Genomic DNA, 7139 nt, shown 5'->3' with positions numbered 1-7139 from the left:
GCCGGACTGGGGCCAAACTCTAGACAGAAGGGCTGCTTACGCCTGGTGCTGTCCTCCTGCCTGGACTGGGGATATGGGACACCCATTATCAGTTCCATATGAGCCTGGTTAGCATTCTCCATCAAGAAGGGGGTGCTGGTCAAATGGGCAAAGAGGCAAAATTGAGTTTTTGCCCATGCAAAGCTTTGAATCTAATTTTAACCTCTTACTCATCTCCCAAAGATGCAGATGGTGCATTGAAGAGAACTTGGGATAGGGTCATAAGACTTGACCCGAGAGTGAATTTGGTGGCTAACCAGCTGTGTCTCCATGGACTATGCCTCAGTTTTCTCATCTGCCCAATGGGAATATGAATAGCATTGATCTCCAGGGGATATTGTGAGGCTCAAACGAGGTAATGTCTGTAAGCTGTGGAGTTTTGTAGAGATTTAATTTTGGATGATTCAGTGAAGTACTTCAGAATACTTAATATGCTATAACAAGAGCAGATGCTATATGGCACTTACCCTGTGCAAGGCCCTGCTGTATGTGCTTTATATATATTTAGTCTTTCAATATTCATAGCAGCACTATGAGGAATGCACTATTATCCAGCCCCCATTTTGCAGATGTGAAAACAGAGGCAAAGAGAGGTAAGCAACATCCAAACCTTTTCAAGGCAACAGTTCCACCTGGACAGAATTCTTCCTCAGAATTCTTTAACAAACCCACAGATTCCACTGGGTTATCTTTTCCTTTTCTTGTCCTTTTTATTGTAGAATATTCAACACATGTAGGAATAAAAAGAGTATTATAATAAGTTTCCATGAATTCCCATTGCCTAGCTTTATTTTACCGACTCATAGCCAATCTTGCTTCATTTTTTTTTTTTTTTTGAGTTGGTGTCTCACTCTGTCGCCCAGACTGGAGTGCAGTGGCCACTCCCGGTCACTGCAGCCTCGACCTGCTGGGCTCCGGTGATCCTTCCGCCTCAGCCTTCTGAGTAGCCATAATTACAGGCACGCGCTACCATGCCCGGCTGATTTTTTAATTTATTGTAGAGATGAGGTCTCATCAAGTTGCCCAGGTGGGTCTCGAACCCGCAGGCTCAGACAATCCACTCACCTCAGCCTCCCAAAGCTCAGGCTTACAGGCTGAGCCACCGAGTCCGGCTTCTTGCTTCATCTTTATCCCCCTTTCCTACCTGAATTTTTTTGAAACAAATCCCAGACATCATATGTACATATATTTCATTTTGTATTTCTATCAGAGCATCTCCAAAAAACATTAACCTTAAAACCATTAGGCCACCTCAAATATTTTAACAGTGATCCAATAATCCTTTAATATCATTAACTATTCACTTAGTATTCATATTTCTCAGATTTTCTTATATATTAACAAAATTATTTATTTAGATTGGGATCCACAAAAGTTAACAATTGTAATTGGTTGACAGGTCCCTTAAGATTTTTTGTAACCCATAGACTTCCGTTCAATTGTTTTTTCCTTGCATTTTTGTTTACATTTCTGCTGTTTTGAAGAAGCTGGGTCACTTACCCTCTAGAGTTAACCACAGTGTGGATTTTGCTGAATACTCCTTTATAGTTTGTTTATGGTCACAATTTTTCTGTCCCCTAGATCTTCTACAAAATGGTAATTATATCTAGAGGGCTACACAAATTCAGGCCTTTTTTTCCAGTAGACTTTATTTTTCAGAGCAGTTTTAGCTTTAGGGCAAAATTGGCAGAAAGTACAGAGATACCCCATTTACCTCTTGTCCTAACGCCCTGCCCTAATGCATTCCATTATCAACATCCCCCACCAGAGTGGTACATTTGTTACAGTTTATGATCTCACGTGGACATATCATTGTCACCCAGAATTCATAGTTTACTTTGGGGTTCAGTCTTGTTGCTGCCCATTTTATGGACTTGGACAAATGCATGGTGACATTTACTCAACACTCTAGTATCATATAGAGTAATTTCACTGTCCCAAAGATCTAAACATCCTCTGTACACCACCTCTTCATACCTTCTTCCCCATTAATCCCTGGCAACCACTGACCTTGTTACTGCCTCCACAGTTTTGACTTTTTCATATAGTTGAAATCATACAGTTGTATAGCCTTTTCAGACTGGCTTCTTTCACGTAGATTACTAAGTGCATATTAATGCATCTAAGTTCCTCCTTGTCTTTTCATGACTTGATAGCGCCTTTCTTTTTAGCACTGAATAATATTCCACTGTTCGAATATAGCACGCTTTATCCATTCGCCTACTGGAGGACACCCTGGTAGTTTCGGGATGATTCAAGCACATAACATTTATTGCGTACTTTATTTCTATTATGATTACATTGTAACATATAATAAAATAATTATGTGACACACCATTAAAAAAAAGGCGTGGACAGAAGTGGTAAATAAAATAATGAGTGGGCCATGAGCAGACTAAAATAAGTGTTGGATTCCGACTTAAAGCTTGCCACCAAATGCAGCTACAGCTGTATAATTGAAGTACGCGGACTCACTTGCCACTCACTCAGAGGGTCTTAAAATGAGTCTGCAAGCAATTGTTCTTCTGTGCATTCAAACCTCACTGCTAATGTTAATCTGTATTTGCAGTCGATCCCCAGCACTAGCATCTCTGTCTCAGCTCCACCTCAGATCATCAGACGTTAGATTCTCCTAAGGAGCACGCAATGTAGATCGCTGGCATCCACAGTTCACAGTAGGGTTTGTGCTTTTGTGAGGATCTAATGCTGCTGCTGGTCTCACAGGAAGCGGAGCTCAGGCAGTCACTCGAGTGATCGGGCGTGGCTGTAAATACAGATGAAACTTCGCTAGCCCACTTGCCGTCTCACCTCTTGCCATGTAGCCAGGTTCTTAACAGGCCACAGACCAATGCTGGTCCATGACCCAGGAGTCGGGGATCCCTGTACTTAGTCATGGTGTATACTTTATATGTTGTGGGATTTTATTTGCTAATATTTTGTTGAGAATTTTTGCATCTAAGTTCAGGAGTGATATTGATAATATAGTTTTCTTTAAGTATCTTTGTCTGATTTTGTATTAGGGTAATGCTGGCTTCATAGGATGAGTTAGGAAGTATTCCCTCTGTGTCTATCTTCTGAAGAAGATAGTAGATAATTGGTTTAATTTCTCCCTTGAATGTTTGGTAGAATTCACCAGCGAACTCATCTGAACCTGGTGCTTTCTGTTTTGGAAGGTTATTAATTATGGATTCAATTTCTTTAATAGGTATAGGCCTATTCAGATTGTCTATTGTTTCTTGTGTGAATTTTAGCAGATTGTGTCTTTCAAGGAATTAGTCTCTTTCTTCTAGGTTATCAAATTTGTGTGCTTAGAGTGGTTCATAGTATTCCTTGATTTTCTTTTAATGTCCATGGGATCCATAGTGATGTTCCCACTTTCATTTCTGATAGTAATTTATGTCCTCTCTCTTTTATTATTAGTTAATCTGGCTAGAAGTGTATTAATTTTATTTGTCCTTATAAAGAATCAGTTTCTGGTTTTGTTCATTTTGCTTATGGATTTTCTTTTCCTTTCTTTCTTCTTTCTTTCTCTTCCTTCCTTTTTTTCTCTCTCTTTCTTTCTCTCTCTTTCTTTCTTTCAAGACAGGGTCTAATTCTGTTGCCCAGGCTAGAGAGCAATGGCACAATCACAGCTTACTTCAGCCTTGATCCTTCTGTCTCAGCCTCCTGAGTAGCTGGAACTACAGATGTGACAATAACATTTTTGATTTTTTTTTTTTTTTTTGTAGAAGTGAGGCCTCACTATATTGCCTAGACTGGTTGCAAACTCTTGGGTTCAAGCAATCCTCTCGTCTTGGCCTTTTAAAGTGCTGGGATTACATGTGCTCAGTTTATTTGTTGTTTTTCTCTTTCATTTCTGCTCTAATTTTTTTTTTTTTCCCTTTTCTTACTTTGGATTTAACTTGCTCTTTTGGTTTAAAGTTTCCTAAGATGGAAGTTTAGATGATTGACTTTACATCTTTCTTCTTTTTTAAGATATCGCATTCAATGACATAAATTTCCCTCTAAGCACTGTTTTGCTGCATTCCACAAATTTTTGGTAAGGTGTGTTTGAACTTTTATTTAGTTCAATATTTTGATTTTTTTGAGATTTTTTTTTTGATCCATACTATTTAGACGTATGTTGTTTAATTTCCAAGTATTTGGAGATTTTCCATCTATCTTTCCACTATTAATTTCTAGTTTAAGTCTATTTTGGTCTGATAACTGACATTGTATGATTTCTACTCATTTGAATTTGTTATGGTGTGCTTTGTGTCCCAGAATGTTATTCATCTTGATGAATGTTCCATGTGACTTTGAGAAAAATGTTTATTCTACCGTTCAATACATGTAATTGATTGATGGTGTCATTGACTTGAATCATATCCTTACTGATTTTTCTGCCCGCTGGATCTGTCCATTTTTAATAAAGAGGTGTTGAAGTCATCAACCAAAATAGTGGATTCATCTATTTGTCTTTGAAATTCTATCACAGAATTTCAAAATGACCTCATCTATTTTGACATTCTGTAGGAGCATACACTTTAAGGATGCTTTCTTCTAGGAAAACTGACCCTTTTATTAATATATAATGCCCTTCTTGATCCCTGATAACTTTCCTTGCTCCAATGTCTGCTCATCTGAAATTAATATTCATTCTCACTTTCTTCTAATTAGTGTTAGTGTGTTATATTTTTCTCCATATATTTACTTAAAAATATATATATATACACACATATATCTTTATATTTAAAGTTTGTTTCTTGTAGACAATTTGTGGTCAGGTTTTGTTTTTGGTCCACTCTGATAATCTCTGTTCTTCAGTGGGTGCATTTAGACCATTGATGTTCAAAGTGATTATTGATGTAGTTGGATAAATATTGCCAGATTTGTTATTGTTTTGTTTTAGTTGTCCTTGTTTTTTGTTCCTATTTTTGTTTTCTACTCTTTTTCTGCCTTCTGTGGTTTTCATTAAGCATCTTATAATTTCATTTTCTTTTCTCTCTAAGCATATCAGGGTTTTTTTGTTGTTGTTGTACGTTTTTAGTGGCTGCCTAGAGTTTGTAATATACGTTTACAACTAATCCAAGCTTACTTTCAAATAATGCCATACCACTTCATGGGTAGTAAAAGTACCTTAAAACAGCAATAATTCTAATTCCTCCTTCCTAACCCTTATATCATTGTTGTCATACATTTAACTTATACGCAAGCTTACATATTTAAATACATTGCTGTTGCAATTACTTTGAACAGACTATTCCCTGTCTGGTTAGTTAAAAATAAGAAAAATGAAGATTATTATTTTACCTTCACTTATTCCTTCTCTGATGCTCTTTATTTCTTTATATAGAACCGAGTTGCTGATTTATATTACTTTTCCTCTCTCTAAGAACTTCTTTTAACATTTTTTGCAAGGCAGGTTTATTGGGAAAATTTTTTTCTCTATTTTTGTTACTCTAGAAAGTGTGTATTTCTCCTTCAGTTTTGGAGGATAATTTTGCAGGATTGGTGGTATTTTTCTCTCAATACTTTGATATTTTATTCCGTTCTCTTCTTGCTTGCATGGTTTCTGTGGAAAAGTCAAATATAATTCTTATCTTTGCTCTTCTACAGGTAAGATTTTTTTTTCCCTCTGCCTTCTTTCAAGATTTTTAAATTTACCTTTGATTTTCTATAGTTTGAATATAATATGCCTAGGTGTCGTTTTTTGACATTTATCCTGCTTGGTGTTTTCTGAGCTTCTGGGATCTGTAGTTTGGTATCTGACATTAATTTGGGAAAATTCTCAGTCATTATTGTTTCAAGTATTTATTATTTTCATTTCTTTCTTCCTTCTCCTCCTTCTATTCTCATTACACATATTTACACCTTTTGTGGTTGTCCTACAGATTTTCAATATTCTCTTCTATTTACTTCAGTTCTTTTTTCTGTTCCCCCCCTCCTGGTTTTAGAGGTTTCTATTGAGATACCCTCAAATACAGAGATTCTATTCTCAGTTATGTTCAATGTACTAATAAGCACATCAAAGGCATTCTTCTTTTTTGTTACAGTTTTTGATCTCTAGCCTTTATTTTTGGTCCTTTCTTAGAATTTCTGTCTCTCTGCTTACACTGCCCATCTGTTCTTGATATGTCTACTTTTAAAGCCCTAATCATAGATTAATCATAGTTTTTTTTACATTCCTCATCTGATAATTCCAACATCCCTGTCCTATCTAAATCTGGTTCTGATACTTGCACTGTCTCTTCAGACTAAAGTTTTTTTTTACCTTTTAGTATGCCTTGTAACTTTTTCTTCATAGCTGGGCATGGTGTCCTGGGTAAATAGGCTTTTAGTAATATGGTGGTAAGGTGTGGGGTAAGGGGAAGCGTTGTATAGTCCTGTGGCTAGGTCTCAGTCTTTTAGCAAGCCTGTGCCTCTGTACTGTGAATTTCACATGTGCTTCTTGGTCCAGGAAGGCTAGAAGGGGTTGGAGTTGGGCATTTTCCTTCTCTCAGGTCAGTTAGGCACTGATGAAATTTCAAGAGGTTAGGCCCTGGTAAAATAGTTTCTCTTGAAGGAAGACCTTGTTAAGAAGAATAGAATGTTCTGGTGTATTCTAACATGATTCCTTTCCCTTCCCTGTACTGGAAACATGAGGATTTTACTCCAAAATTCACTGTGAAAACCAGGTTGAGCTCTTGAAGGTAAAATTCTCAAAAATGAGGGACTACCTCCCCCACTACTCATGACTGGCTCCTTTCGGACTTTTTAACTCAAAGTTATTCAACTACTGAACCTCCAACAATTAGTCAGTTATAGTTTAGGCTTTTCTATTCTGGCTATGGAGGGTTCTGTTCCAACCTTGTTTTGCGTATCTGTGTTCATCTGCCATCTTTCCAGTTTGGGGGTAGATGTTTGCCCTGTGACTTCTCTTCTTTTATGGATCTAAGAGTAGTTACTTTTTCAGTTTGTTCAGATTTTTACTTGTGCTTTAAGATGAAGCAGTGTCTTCCAAGCTTCCTCTGTGCTGGATTGGAAACTAGAAGTTTCTTCAGGCTTGTATTTTGGGGTGTGTGTGTGTGTGTGTGTGTGTGTGTGTGTGTGTGTGTGTGTGCTTTAGCAAGAACACTCCA

This window comes from Carlito syrichta, unplaced genomic scaffold (genome assembly GCF_000164805.1).
Source record: "Carlito syrichta isolate Samal-C Ts95f unplaced genomic scaffold, Tarsius_syrichta-2.0.1 Scaffold273383, whole genome shotgun sequence".
NCBI lineage: Eukaryota > Metazoa > Chordata > Mammalia > Primates > Tarsiidae > Carlito > Carlito syrichta.
Note: the sequence above shows the minus strand (reverse complement) of the source record.